The sequence below is a fragment of the Elephas maximus genome, chromosome 4 (assembly GCF_024166365.1).
Source record: "Elephas maximus indicus isolate mEleMax1 chromosome 4, mEleMax1 primary haplotype, whole genome shotgun sequence".
NCBI classification, from domain to species: domain Eukaryota; kingdom Metazoa; phylum Chordata; class Mammalia; order Proboscidea; family Elephantidae; genus Elephas; species Elephas maximus.
The window spans coordinates 32,123,242-32,138,333 of record NC_064822.1 but is presented as its reverse complement, the minus strand read 5'-3'; the positions used below and the strand labels follow the sequence as shown (position 1 = coordinate 32,138,333).

At 45.1% G+C, this 15,092-nt stretch overlaps 1 long non-coding RNA gene across 1 annotated transcript in view; it reads left to right on the top strand.

Moving 5' to 3' along the window:
* Nucleotides 1-2,318: 2,318 nt before the first annotated feature.
* Nucleotides 2,319-15,092, top strand: part of LOC126074921 (uncharacterized) — a 324,424-nt gene continuing 311,650 nt past the window's right edge. The window contains exon 1 of the long non-coding RNA XR_007517066.1: nucleotides 2,319-2,851. This is a non-coding gene — a long non-coding RNA (uncharacterized LOC126074921). The remainder of the gene's footprint in view (nucleotides 2,852-15,092) is intronic.

Below are 15,092 nucleotides of genomic sequence, written 5' to 3'. Positions count from 1 at the left end.
TTTTAAAAAATAATGAACTCTTCAGCATATATTTATTAAGCGCCTGCCATGTACCAGGCACTGTACTGGACCATGTGGAAACAAGGGCAAAATTCCTGCCCTGGAATAACCAATCACATTAAAATGTTAAAATACTTATCCTGGAGGTGTGAATGGAATGCAACAGGATATAAAGGAAGGCTTGCTTAGTCCTGCCACGTCTAATAGCCAGTTACTTATGGGTTCTGACAGCCACGCTGTCATACCTGCTAACACAGTGTCACTAGCTTGCTGTTGACATTGCACACTTGGAAGCAAAATCGTAATCCAGCTTAGAAGGTTTGCATGTGCCAGCACAGCTGCCACTTCACAGTCTTGTTTTTAAGCTGTTCCTTTAATTTCCCAATGACTTGTTTATTCCCACAATATTAATCTGAATTAGCATTTTCAGGAACAGTGATTCCCGTGGAGGAATTGCTGTCTCTGAAAAATACATAACTAGGATCTAGTTATGTAATTCTTTCATGACAGGGTGTTTTACAATTTATACCTTAAAAAAAAAAAAAAGATGGTTGCAAGAAGACTTGGAAGCTGATGACCCCATAACCTTCTCTGATATTTCCTTGTTTTAACTAGGAACATGCCTTATCTTCACTTGTTTTAATTATACTATTATTTGTTAAATTCCACCCATAATTAAGGAAAACTAATTTTGCTCAATTAGCTAGAATTCTGATTTTCAAATGTGAGAATTCCTAAGATAATGAAACCTAAGGCGGTAGACCATGAAACCGGACTTACTTCTTTTTTGTTAAATTTTCATTTGAACATCAAGATTTTAACGAAACTTACTGGTGCTTCAACCAGGATTGATTCTACGTTAGTAACTCTAAAAAGCTGAAGCCAAAAAAGAAAAAAAGGAAAGCTTTTGTGGGCAGGGGATATTTCTCTCCCCTTCTTTACTTCCCGTTTCCCATCCTTCACTCCTTCCATTAAAAAAAAAAAAATTAATGAGTAAGGTACATCTGGGCGATTGCACACTGTTCTGGATTCAGGAAGGAAAACACTTGCAGTTAAAAACCACTGCAACCCGACGTGGGCAAAATTGCTGGCGGCTGTGGTGGTCATTGCAAAGCACGCCTGACGCCTCGCTGCTGACAGCCGATCTGGCAGGCCAGGAGCGCATTGCATATTTTGTTCCAGCCGGAAGGCGGCGGGCGGCGAGCTGGCAGCTCTCAACTGGGCGTTCAGAAGTCGGCAGGGGAGCGCAAGAGGCGTGCGGGAGGCACAAGGAGCTGCGCGCTCCGCCCCAAAGATACTGCCCCAGGTCGTTGCTAAAGCACAGACACTCCAGGGACAACCTTTAGTCTTCCCAGCACCACCGTAAGAGCAGTCTTTTGGCGCCTCCGCACAAAACCCCTTCTATTTTTGTCCCCCAGGACAATTTCAGAAAACAAGGAAAGTTGGGTGGCTACTTATGTTCCTCTCTGGAGCGTAAGGTCCTGGATGGTGGTAAAGACTCATACTGTGGCCTCACCTAGATGACCTCGAGGAACACTGCTAGGAGTTCTCACCACCGTGGCCTCAGGCTCAGGACTCAAATGCAGGGTCTTGAGCCCCCATGAGCCCAGCTTCAGGCTGCCTTGACCCCTTTCACTCACTCGAGTGTGCTCTCTCAGCTTCTGGCGGAGACTCCCGAGGTACAAGCGCATCGGGGAAACAGGCGGGCAAGACCATTAGCAGTAACTGGTCAGTAGACGCAGCATCGGAGCTAGATGTCAGCTCTGAGGAAGCTAGAGGCGTCCTTGGCGCGTCAAAGCCGGCCACCTCCAGGGACCTTGTGGCGGGAGTGGAGGTCCAAGGGACTTCAAGAGCTCTCCATCTCCAACTCCGCTCCCTCCTACAGGGGCGTGAAAATCAACTCTTACGCACCGTCTATACCTTTCTTCCCCTTAAAAAACCTAACGCGCAGCTTTTTAAAGGCGTCCAGCGCAACCTCCAACTTAGGGGAAGAGCATGTCCAACTCCTGCTCTGCCACCTCCCCGCACCGCGTTAAACCATTTCTTTTAGTCGCATCCAAACTCGGCTTCCCAGTGTCTCCGCCCCAACCTGGAAGCCAGCGCCCCCGGCTGTTCAAGGCAGCTCCTACGCGCCCGTTCGCAGGACGCTCTGTTTCAGGCTCCCCCTAGGATCCAGCTGAGCTTTCCACCGGTCGCCAGCCCTGCGGGGCACACGCGCGCGGGCACACACACACGAGCTCACACTCACACGTCTTCGCTCCCTGCACCCCACCCTCCGCGCCGCTCCTCCGTGGGGCGGGGTGGGGGGAAGCGGTGACGTCAGGACTGCAGTCCCGAGGAGAGGGCTTGGAGAGGGCTGTGCGCTCCTCGGCTAGGAAGCTGGAGGCGCACTCGGGCAGCCGCCGCTCGCGCGCTCCTCCCTCTCCTCTGCACACGCTGTCACGCTCGCTGCCCGCCCGCGAGGGAGCATCGCGAGCCTCCAGGTGAACTGAAAGTCGTTTCCGGGGGGAGGACGCAGAGGGTGCTGCAGTCCTGGCGGGCGCTGAAACTGCAACTCAGCCAGAAACGACCCAGCGGAGGAGCGGGGCGCGGGGCGCGGGGCGCAGCCTCCCCGGGCTGCTGGAGGCGGCCACTGCTCGTCTCGCAGCCCAGCAAAGCGGCGGGACTCGGGCCCTGGGACTTCTGCTCTCCGCGCACTCGCGGGGAGAAACCACTCGCCACCCCCAATCTCTCCTGCGCATTTCGCAGTGGCGCTGGTGTGGGGAATGAGAGCGCGGGGCTCCAGGTCACCCCGGAGCAGAAGCCTGTGGGAGAGCAAGGAGAGGCGAGGGGGCGGCAGCCTCGGCCTGAAGTAAGTGCAGCAGAAGTTTGCGTCGGTTTCCCCGCCGCTCCCCCTAAGAGTGGGAGGTACATCTCCTCCCCTCGTCCTCGAAGGAAAGCGAGGGGAGACTTAGGAGGGAGCTTTACCCGAGAGAGAAAGTGAGCGTTACGAGACGGGGACAAGGGTCAGGAGGGCAAAGGCAGGAAAGGTTCCCGTTGGGGTGGTGGGGGTGCCAAAGAAGAGACCCCCCCCAGTTGCCGTAAGGGGCGGGGAAGGAACCCTACCCTAGGGATCTCAGAAAAGGAAAGATTTGAAGAGAGTGAAGGTGGAGGCAACCCCACCTATTCTGGTGACCTTGGTGTGCCCCCCTGGAGTGGCGAGCAAGGGGTTTCTCAGAGGCAGGAAACAGGGGTGCCACTTGGATACTGCTCCGCTTCTCACTCGGCGTTGCTCTGAGGCATCGCGTTTCCGGACGGCTGGAAGAAGCCGGCCCGGAGGTAGCGATGCTGGAGAGGGTAGGGGCGCCGGAGAATCCGGACGCGGAGGCTCAAATGGGAGGCTGGGGTCCTCCGAGACGCTCCAGCCTCGACCGAGACGACTGAGATCGAGAGAGGGGCGGGCGTGGCGCTTTGGGTGGCTACAGTAGATGTTAGTTAGGTGCCTTTGGAGCCTCAGCGCTAATTCTTGTAATTGGACGGCGTAAATGAGGGCGACAGCGCTCGGGGAGCAGGCTGAACGGCGGCGGCGGCGGGCCTCCGGCTGCTTTCCCCGCGCCGTTGCGAGTCTTCCCGGCTTGTCAGACGGTTCCAGGCAGCTTGCAAGGGTCCGGCGAGGCCAGGTCTACTGTAAAGAGACCCTTTGCGTTTGCTCACTTGTTCTTGGGGCACGTTCAATTATTCTATTTTTTTAATTCCCTTTCCTTAACTGAACTCCCCCAAGGAGGTTTTATTCTTTAACTGACCAAACTTCTAATGGAGGGAAAAAAAAAAGTTTATGGAAGCTGCGCTCCTTCTAGGATCAGAGTCCTGAAGAGGACAGGCTAGGGCAGTGCAGGTCAGCTTCCGCACCTTCTTCTCGCTTGGGGAGGGTTCTCAGGGAATTTTATGTAAAATATAATGAGATTTTTTTCAGGAAGGCAACGAAGGCGTCTTCCTCCAGCGTCGAACTCTCTGTACCTAGAAACCAGAACGCTGCTCAGCTTCTGATACCAAGGGCTACACTTTTGGAGGGGAAAAAACCCATTGCCGTCTTGTGGTTAATTAAAATCTAATCCCACTGGGTAAAACAAAAACAACCCTCCCCAAAACAACACCACCGCACCAGAAAGTCATCCTTGATGCATACTGATCCCCTAATTTCATTTACTCCTATTCATTCATGTGTTCATTGATCTAAAACACTTCATGTGGACCAACTATGTGCCAGGATTTGTGTTAAATCTCGGGCAATGAACACGATTAGTGTATGGTCCCAGGACGCAGGAAGCTTGCAGTCTATAAGAGAAGGGGTCTGGAAAGTAAGGGGGAAACATACGTCCTACAGTGAAGTGCAGGCGCTACCTGGTTTTAATCATAATGACTCATTAATCGTGTGGTCCAACATCTGCTAGATTGTGTCCTTGCTGAAGGCAGGGACACCATTATAATATTCACCTTTGACCCCCAGAGGCCAACAGTGTACCAGGCACATAGTAGGTCAAGAATAATTTCTGTTAAATGAATAAAGGAATTAATTATCCATAGTTAAACGTGTCTTAAAGATACCATGATGTATTTTGGGAAACTGTAAAGAAGGAGGAGAATGAGAGGAAAGAAAGAAACAGAGCTAGAGAAGGCAAGAGGGAAAAGAAGATGAGGCTCATTAATATTTGAAAGTATGTCTTTCACAAACAGGTTTACTTCCCATTTTCATTTAGTGGAAATTATCAACACCCAATGACTCAGTTCTCTATCTATGCAATGCATGCAGCTCTGTGGATCTTTAGATTATAACTTCTTGAAAGCAAGGTCTCTGTTAAGTTACCATGTGGAGGTCATTGTGCCAAGCTCTTGCGGATACGTAGAGAATATGGGGATTTGGATGTGCCCAGGGAAGTGGGACAGATCAATGGAAAAATACTCTAAATCACCAAAAGAATCCCTTCAAACATCTCATAATGATATTGCTACTTAATATGTACATTTCTACCCCCTTGTTTTTTTAACCGTATTTAATTTAAACGTGATTCAAATATTTATATAGATTTTACCAATGAAGGTTAAATACGTATAGCCACGACTTTGCTTGGTTTAATCAGATGAGTCCCAGTTACCATTGTACTCAGATAAATAGTGGTAAATTCCAAGGTGAGTGATAACCGTTCTTTTCCCCTTAATTTAGTTTTATTATTTTTTAACAGAATACTAAAGCTTCATATACTCTTCTTAAATGAACAGCAGAACTGCTTATCTTGCACTCCTTATCAGTGGTAATAATAATTAAGTAAAAAAAAAAAAAAAAAAACCAGAAAGTCTAGGCAGTAATCCTAGATATAGTTATTGGAGGCTTCTTAGTGCTATGTGATTTGAGGCCATTCCAGAATTTTCTCTACTTACAAAATGAAATTATTTCACTTACATGACTTAATTAGGAATTATAAAATCAGAATATGTCAATGTATTTTATTTTGGATTTTGCACTCTATCTGATGTTGTTGATTTAGTATACCAACATTGATGAGCAATCTGTAATTAATGAATAGGAAGAATCCCTACATTTTCCATTATTAATTATTTTGCAGATATTTTAAGACATAGTTGGAGTTCTAGGAAGAGCATGGGAACAATGTATGGTGGCTTAAAAATTACAATTTGGAAACAAATGGAAATACATACTAATAAAAGTAGCTAAACTTTGGGATTCTTTAACCAAACACTGAGTTGTTTCTCCTGTTGTGGATATTTAATTCAAAGTATCACCAGAACGGTACTCTTAGATCAAATGGCTATTTGAGTAAGCCTTGCAGATATGGCAAAAGTTCACTCTAGGAAAAATGTAGAACAAAATTCTAACTGAAAAAGTAAGACCAGACTTGCTGGCCTGACAGAGACTAGAGAAACCCTGAGAGTATGGCCCCTGGACACTTTTGCAGCTCAGTAATGAGGCCACTCCTGAGGTTCACCCTTCAGCCAAAGGTTGAACAGGCCCAGGGAACAAAACAAGACTAAAGGGACGCACCAGCCCTGGGGCAGGGACTGGAAGGTAGGAGGGAGCAGGAAGGCTGGTAATGGGGAACCCAGGGTTGAGAAGGGAGAGTGCTGACATGTCGTGGGGTTGTTAACCAATGTCATACAATAACGTGTGCACTATTTGATGAGAAACTAGTTTGTTCTGTAAACCATCTAAAGTTCAATTAAAAAAAAAGTTCACTCTAGGGGCAGAACTTTAGTTTGGAACTTTAGGGAGGGTACAGAAATGCTGAAGCTATAGGAGTGTGGAATTATAGTTTATCAGAGTTTATAAATCTAGTCTGGTTTTGGAGATGAGTAGACTGGGGCCTAGAAAGGTGAAGGATCTGAATTTTCCAGGATCAGATTCTAATGTACAAAAAAACCAGTTGCCATCAAGATGACTATGACTCATGGTGACCCCCTGTGTGTCAGAATAGAACTGTCCTCTGTAGGGTTTTCAGTGGCTGATTTTTTAGAAGTAGATCACCAGGCCTTTCTTTCAAGGTGCCTCTGGGGGAACTTGAACTTCCAACCTTTTGGTTAGGAGCCAAGCATGTTAATCATTTGCACCACCCAGGAACTACTCAAGTGTACAAAAGAATTCCTACTTAGGTAGTCCCCGACTTAAAATGTATTTGAGTTACAATGAACTGCAATTATGACCGTCCAGTTTTGTTTTTGTACATCTTATTGTTAGTAATATGTACCACACAGGGTGTCGTAGCTCATAATTAGCTGATGTTATCATTCATAGATGTTCACTTGCAGCGTCCAGTCTTATGATTTACTGTTCAAAACACTGCCCATACAGCAGGCTATGGCCTGGTCTACAATGAAGTTGTTGTCGGTGTTGGGAGTCGTAAGGGACAGAAAGTTGGGCAATGTTCAACTCTAACAACATATGACAATTAAACCGCCAATGTGCCTGACGGCCGTTACTACTCCAACCTCATTGTTAAAACATTGACACCAACTTTATCGCAGACTAATGAAACAGTGCATGCTGAGTGCTTAACACAGTGCCTGGCATGTAGGACATGTTTAATTAGTGTAAGACATTATTGTTATTAATATCATGTGTCACCTCTGGTCTCCTGGCCTTTTAGTCCCTCTTTTGACCATGATTATAGTCACAGGCACAGTTCTTCCAGGACCTTTAGATGTTCTTTTTGGAAATGACCTGGAAGGATTCCCAACGATTGTTTACATCTACAGCTGGAAATAATTAGGAAATAAGTGCAGTTGTCTCTCCAAGATATGGCCTGATCCTTTCCATGAAATTCCTTCTGTCTTGGGGATCTGGAAGGTTACTGTTGGGTCATGGTGTGACATCCTCCAGGTCACTGTGTCACATCCTATCTTGATATCCACCCAAGTTCTTCTCGAATGTGGTAAGGATCTTTTCCTCTAAGGGATCAGGTCGTATTTCTCAAATGGTAGTGGCAGTGGGAGCCTGGGAATAGTGTTCTCCCAGGGCGCAAAGGAGTTGATGATGGCCAATCTGTAAAATAGAGCTGTTCCTGGAACATCATTTCTTCCTGGAGTCACCTTGCCAAGTCAGGACTAAGAGCAGGAATGTCAGAGGAAACTGAGAGAGACTCCCTAGGTATCTTTTTGCTCCTGTGTTTACCTCTTACTTGTCTTACATGGCTGTTATCATTGGTTGCCTCCTGACCTACCAGATTTTAGGTGAGGAGGAGTAATGAGGACATTATCAACTAACCAATGAGGCATTACATGAAAAAATAAAAATTAAAACGATCCCTTGTAAAGTTATCCACAGGGCTAGGAACAGCATATATACTATATGCTACATAACCAAAAACCAAACTCATTGCAATCAGGTTGACTTCAACTCGTAGCGACACCATGTGTTACAGAGTAGAGTTGAGCTCCATAGGATTATTTTCTTGGCTGTAATCTTTATGGAAGCAGATCACCAGGCCTTTTTTCCTTGGAGCTGCTGAGTGGGTTCCAATTGACAACCTTTAGGTTAGTAGTTGAGGGCAAATTGTTGACACCACCCAGGGACTTTTATATGCTAAATAAACACTTCTTAATTCCTTAATTAATAGACGGTACCTGGTAAATGCACTGTTGGCTGAAATGATAGAATGTTGTCATGGTTCCACAGGGATATTGTGAGCAGGTACTGTGTCTATGTGTTCAGATTGGGTACACTATTACATCTCTATACAAATTACTATACAAACTATAAAAAACCCTCTGCCATTAGTCAATTCCAACTCATAGCAACCCTGTAGGATGGGGTGGAACTGCCACATGGGGTTTCTAAGGCTGTAAATCTTTACAGAAGCAGACTGCCACATCTTTCTCCTGTGGAACAGCTGGTGTGTTCGAACCTCCGACTTTTCAGTTAGCAGGAGAGTGCTTTAATCACAGTGCCACCAGGGCTCCTTATACTAAACTATGCAGCTTGTAATTCCTGCTAACTCAAAGCCATCACATTTAGAAGTTGACTCAACGTATAGTATTCTCAATTCTGAGTATCCATAATGGTTTTGCCCTACCAGAGAAAAATGTTATGCTTTGCCCATTTTTTGCCCTAGAAATAGAAAGAAAGCCTTGGATTTAGTACTTCTAGGTTACTGGTTCTGTTCTTAGCATTCTCTGTGACCTTGTCCAATTTACATTAGTTTAAAGTAGGTTTTCTGGAGCCAGGAAAAGTTACCACAGCAGCAAAAATGGGGCCAACAACCTTGAAGTACAACTGTGAGAAACCCATTTTCATATACCTGTAAAAGAGGTGCAGCCAGAGCTGCACGGGGATAGATTGTGTATGTGGTGTGTGCGTGTGTGTGTATGAGATATGGATTCTAAAACAGAAGTGTAAACAATCACAATGATTAAAAAAAAAAAGGTGAGAGGAGTGACTTTTAGCTTCCTAAAGAACGGGACTACGAACACATAATTTTTTTGCCTAGTTTTCAAATGTATTTTGATTTCAAGGTTTCTTCATAAGTGGGTTGCTTGGATTTCTTTTTTTCAGAGAAACAATGTTACATATGGAATTTAGGTTCCCAGCTGTCTTGGAAAAAAATCTGTTTAATTCATTGTTGAGCATTAAAAAATAATACTTTTATAAAACTACTTTTATTTTTCTTATGAAAAATAGGAGTTAATTTCTAATTAGTGAAATCCTAATTATTTCTATCATGTTACACAGTGAAGATCTAGGTTGATATTTTGTAAATGATCAGCTCCTTGACTCCTCCGGTTTATTCTATAGAACAGGAGATTATATAAGCAATTTTGGATCCCCAGCTTTTAAATTCAAGTTTATAAAGTGATGCTAAATTAATAGAGTGTAAAAAAAAAATAAAATGTATAACCAACATCAAGTATGTAGAGATCTTTAAGAATTAAGACCACTGGAAGTCAAATCTCAGTGTCTAAATATCTATCCGTGTCACTCATTGTTGATAAGGGGATGGGCACACTCTCCTAGCCTCCCACCCAGAGGCCTCTGCGTGACCCCCATGCACAGGCCAAGGGTACTTAGCTCCTTGGAGTCTCTCTGAGAGTTCTGATCTCAGCTTTCTCAATCTCACCCGTGTTCTTTGTTCACCGGATCCCCAGGGTTGGATGTTGGCATCTCATACCCTTTTGTAGAAGGGACAAAGCAATTATGGTATTGGGTTTCCTTTCTGCTTGTTTATCTTTTCCTCCCAACTGCAGTGTTCATTTTTTCTCCTTCCTTTTGGCCTCATTCTCAGATTAAAAACCTCTGGTCCCTTGAACACCTTTAGGCAAAGTGTGACTAGCCCTCCCTCTAGTGGTGATTAGTAAATCTTCCCCCTATTGCTTTGGTCCCTGCCAGGGGCTTGTTTTCACCAACTGAGACTAGAGAAAAAGGGCAATGTGGATCTACTCTCGGGTATTGGGTTCTTTTGGAGGCAGATGCGTTGGCTCTTTCTGAAGCTGCTGAGAAGTGCAAAGTTCTGAGTTAAGGAGTCCCTGGCTTGCGCTCCAGGTGTTTGACCCTGCACAGTGCCCACCAGCCTCTGGCCACTTGGTACTTTGGGCATCTCCTCCCAGGTATCCAGCGATAATAGTAGTGGGGAAAATTCTCAGAGAAAAGACGCTACCCTCCTTCCTTCTTTCCTGACAAATATTTACCTATTCTTCAAAACCTGACTCAAATGTGATCTTTTCTGTGAAACTTTCCATCTACTTCCAGTTATTCACTTAACAAACACTTATCTAACATTTATTATGCCGGGCACTGTTCTAAGTGCTTTACAAATATTAACTCCTTTAATTTTTAGGACAATCCCAGGAAGAAGGTGCTTTTATTACCTTCAATCAACACAATTGCTATGGAAGCATAGGGAACTGCAGGAACTCGCCCACAGTCACAAAGAGGCCGTCTGGCTCCATAGTCCGCAGGCGTACCCATTAAGCTACGTTGCCTCTTGCCGTGAGCTCTGTGGGCACAATTATTGACGACTTCTCTCTGCTTCCAATACCTCTGCTGTTGCACTTCCTATATTGTGTGACAGGTTCATTGAATGTTTTTCTCCTCTGATAAAATGGAGTAAGCAAATTGAAGGCAGGAATCGTGTGTTCTTACCTTCCCATCCCCAGTGTGCTGGTACATAGTAGATAAAGAACGAATGAATGGCTAATGAATAATTGAGGAAGTATAGCAACAAGAGTGGGATGGGGCCTTCTTTAGTGTCAGGCTGCACGTTTTCTAGACAAAGGAGTCCTCGAGCAGCCTCATAATTCAGGTCAGCATGATTTCTGGCTTTAGCTCATATTATTTTAAAATTTCTATTAATCCTTTGATGTGTTCTAATCAACAGTATTCCCAGTTACACAGGTGGGGAAACCCCTGCACTGGCAGGAATTATGATCTTTAACTCCATTGCTCTCTTGTCATCAAGGACAATTCTGCATCTGATATTGGTTTAAATATTCAGTTTTAAATGTCAGGGAGAAGACTTAATTTATAGCTAGTGAGGATTGTATTGGCTTGAGAAACCGGCGATGTGAAAAATGTATGTGTGCTTGTTAATCCAGTGTGAATGAGTAGGGTGGCTTCATTGATCAGCATTCACAAGGGTTTTCTGTACTGGTATAAAGTTGAGAAATATTGGGTACTATGACTTCTCTGTATTTTTAGTGTTTTTGGAAAGTTCATTATATTTTGCAGGTGGTTCAAGTTGTGCTAAACTTTTACTCAAATAAAGATTTATGCAGATGTGTCTCAATTTTGAAAAATTTGTTTCACAAAAACCTGAATTACAGATGAGGTACATTAGAAATAAATTCCATTGCAAAATAATCTTCAAAATAGTTCATCAAATATCTACAGTGTGGGCACAATGAGTCTAGGGGACTGGGTCCCCCTGCACCCCCCTTCACTCACTGGGGTTCTGTTCGACAAAGCAAAGATTGCCAGCCGGATGAAAAATAAACAGTGATTTTGCTAGTCTGTATAATCCCCAGTGCAGTGCTACATGACAAAATCTGGATTAGAATTATGGTTTAGGCTTCATTGAAAGTAGGGCTTCTTGTTCCCTCTCTTCATCTAGACCTGGGCCCCACAAGCTCAGGGGTGCTTGCAGAGGGAGAGAGGGACCAGATCTGCAGAGCAGACTCCAATACCACTTACTTAAATATGGATGAGGCTGACAGGCAGTTGTAGAAGGAGGTACGATGGACAGAATATTGGCCTCCCAAAGATGCCCATGTCCTAATTCCAAAATCTGTGACAGCTTCTTCTTGGCTCTGAGCCCCAGCTATTTTCCTCAACTATGCACTTGAGACTGTGTGCAATGACCTTCCCAGGTAGGCCCCAGGCCCTACCTGCACTGAGTGTGTATGGCCAAGTGACCTGAGCCACCCAGCTCTCCTCGCTCCAGGCCCAACTGAAGGAAGAAGCGCAGCCTATTTGTTTGCCCTGGGTCTCCTCAGCCACTGGGGCTAGCCCCTATATGACAGTCTAGGACAAGAGTTAGGGACAATGGGGAGGTGGCAGGAGGCCATGGTAGGGCAATGGCAAACCCACCCACCCACTTTGTACCCTAGTTGGCTATGTGGCTATGGCATACTCCTCTTCCACCCTTGGAATCTGGGTGAGGTGGAGATCATGTCCTTGTAGAGACATGTTCCAAGGCCTGTGATTGCCAGCCTCAGTGACACCCTAAATTCTTGGTCACCAGCTGGAAGGGGACCTCCGTGCTGCCTAGTAACTCTCCTTTGCCTCTGACCCCTATGTACCCCTTTGCCACATCACCTCTTTCCAGCCACCTCAACTTTGCATTCCATGGCTGTCCCCCACTGAACTGACAGGTGGCCTCACTTCCTAGCCACAGGAACAACAGAAGCCACCAGATGGAACCCCTCAACTCAACCTCTTGCTCTTAAGTGCAAGAGGTTAACAAACTGACAAAATGTTACCTTACATGGCAAAGGGGACTTTGCAGATAGGATTAAATTAAGGATTCTGAGATGGGGAGGTCATCCTGGATTATCCAGGTGAGCCCAGTGTAAACACAAGGATCCTAATAAGAGGGAGGCAGGAGGTTCAGAGATTGAGACGTGTTGAGGCAAGGAAACAGATTCTCCCCTAGAGCCTCCAGAAGGAATGCAGCCCTACTTGCACCTTGATTTTAACCCCGTGAGACTTCTGACCTTAAGAACTATAACGTAATAACTTTGTATTGTTTAAGCTACTAAATTTGTGTTAATTTGCTACATCAGCAATAGGAAACTAATGCAGTAGGCTTTGATACCTTCCCAGATGTGCTGGCCAAAAGGGAACAAGGAGCAAAAGAGAGCCCTCTTTGTCTGATCCCAGAACGTGAAAGACGAAATAAGCCTGCTCACTAGTAAAACGTGGTCCAGGCAATGGCAAACTTCAACTGATCAAGCCAATCACTCTTCTCTCCTAGGAAAGAATGAATAAGAAGGTATGCTTGTCAGAGTTTGGTCAGGAAAACAAAAGCTAATTCAGGCATCTCAAGTGCAAAGAAGTTTAACTCAGGGAATTAGAGACTTGTACAACCACTGGAGGGTGGAACAGCAAGTTCAGGATGATCACCTTTAGACAATCTGGAAGCGTGGGAATAGAAGGGAAACTTGCTTAACTCCCTGTATCACTCACTGGGTGGAGATGCTGAAGTCCGTGGCTCAAACCTCGCTTCTGTTGTCTGCCGACGTCCATGCACCCGTTTTCAGCCACCATCAGAGAATACAGACTTCCATCTTCCAAATCTCACATGAGACTCTTCCAATGGTCAAATCTTGCTGGGACCCTGTTGGCAAGGAAGAGATGTTGTTTCTAGACTTCACCTTCTCTGAAGTAAAAGAGAGTGCTTGCCAGGGCCAGCTGTACAGGCACGAGGGTATTATGGATTGAATTGTGTCCCCCCCAATACTATGCGTTGTAAATCCTAGCCCCTATGTCTGTGGATGTAATCTCATTTGGAAATAGGATTTTCTTTGTTATGTTAATGAGGCTGTATCGATGTAGGGTTTCCGTAAGCCAGTCACTTTTAAGATATAAAAAGAGCAGATTAGGCACAGAAACAAGCGAGGAAGCACAGATTAGGGAAGATAGATGCCATGCCACATGAAGATCACCAAGGAACCAAGGAACAGAAGCAGAAAAGAGACAAAGACCTTAACCTCAGAGTCTACAGAGAGAGAAAACCTTCCCTTAAAGCCGGTGCCCTGAATTGGAACTTTTAGCTTCCTAAACTGTGAGAAAATAAATTTCTGTTTGTTAAAGCCATCCACTTGGATATCTCTGTTATCACAACACTAGATAATTAAGACATAGGGTGAAGAAAAAATGAAGGCAGAAGTTTGTTTCTTGATAGCATGAGGCAGGAACTTAGAAAGAGGAATACAAACATCCCTCCCTACAATCCCTGGCTACAGCCACCATTATGAAAACCAAGTCAATGAAAGTCTTGACAAACTCTTGAAGGCACTACAGAGCTGTGTAGGAAACTCAATACCGGAGAGAGAAGAGAAAAATAAAAGAAGGGAAGTTCCTCAACATAAGTAATGGAGCATATACTAAACTAACAGCCAACATTATTCTCAGTGGAGAAAGACTGAGAACCTTCCCCTTGAGAACGGGAAAGAGACAAGGATGCCCACTATCACCGCTCTATTCAATATTGTACTGGAAGTCCTGGCTATAGCCATAAGGCAATAAAAAGAAATAAAGGGTATCCAAACTGGCAAAGAAGAAGTATAAGCATCTCTGTTTGCAGATGTCATGATCCTATACAGTCATGTGTCAGTGAACATCCACAATATGTTCTGTGAAATAGGACTTTATGTGATTTGGGCGTTGCGTGAACACCGTATTACTTAGGAAAGTATCTATGCTTCCTCAGCCTCTGTCCCGCTCTCCAGTCCCCTCAATTCAGTGACTTCACCAGGGCGCCTCTCCCATCCCTTCTCTGGCCCTGGATCCCCCACTCCATGCCCTTTCCTAAGCCCTTCTGCAGCGCCTGCCTCTTGGACCCTTCCCTAGCGTGCTCCACCTTCCTGAGCCCTGCAAGCCACAGGAGCCCAGCTGCACTAACCTGATTTGGAAGAACAGGCACTCACTGCATGCCGTGAACAGACTGCAGAGGTTCTGCCGAGCACAGCAGCCACTCACCCACTCAGCCCAACCACTCAGCCTGACTCATCGAGGTTCACTGACCTCTAATGACTTGTCCCACATCTGCACAGAACTCCCTTTTCCCTTCCTCCTCCCTCTGCCGCTTTCTTCTTAGGTCCAGACAGGTATATACACTTAGCCATATATACTTATATATACCATATATACTTAGCAAAGCTATATGGGACCACGGACGTACATGTGGTCAGATGTTGCCCAATCGGACTTTATGAGGCACATACTGTACATAAAAAAATCCCAAAGATTCCACAAGAAATATACTGGAACTAATAGATTCATCAAAGTGGCAGAATACAAGATCAACAAACAAAAATCAGTTAGGTTCCTATACACTAACAAGGACAACTCTGAAAAGGAAACTAAGAAAACTATACAATTTACAATAGCC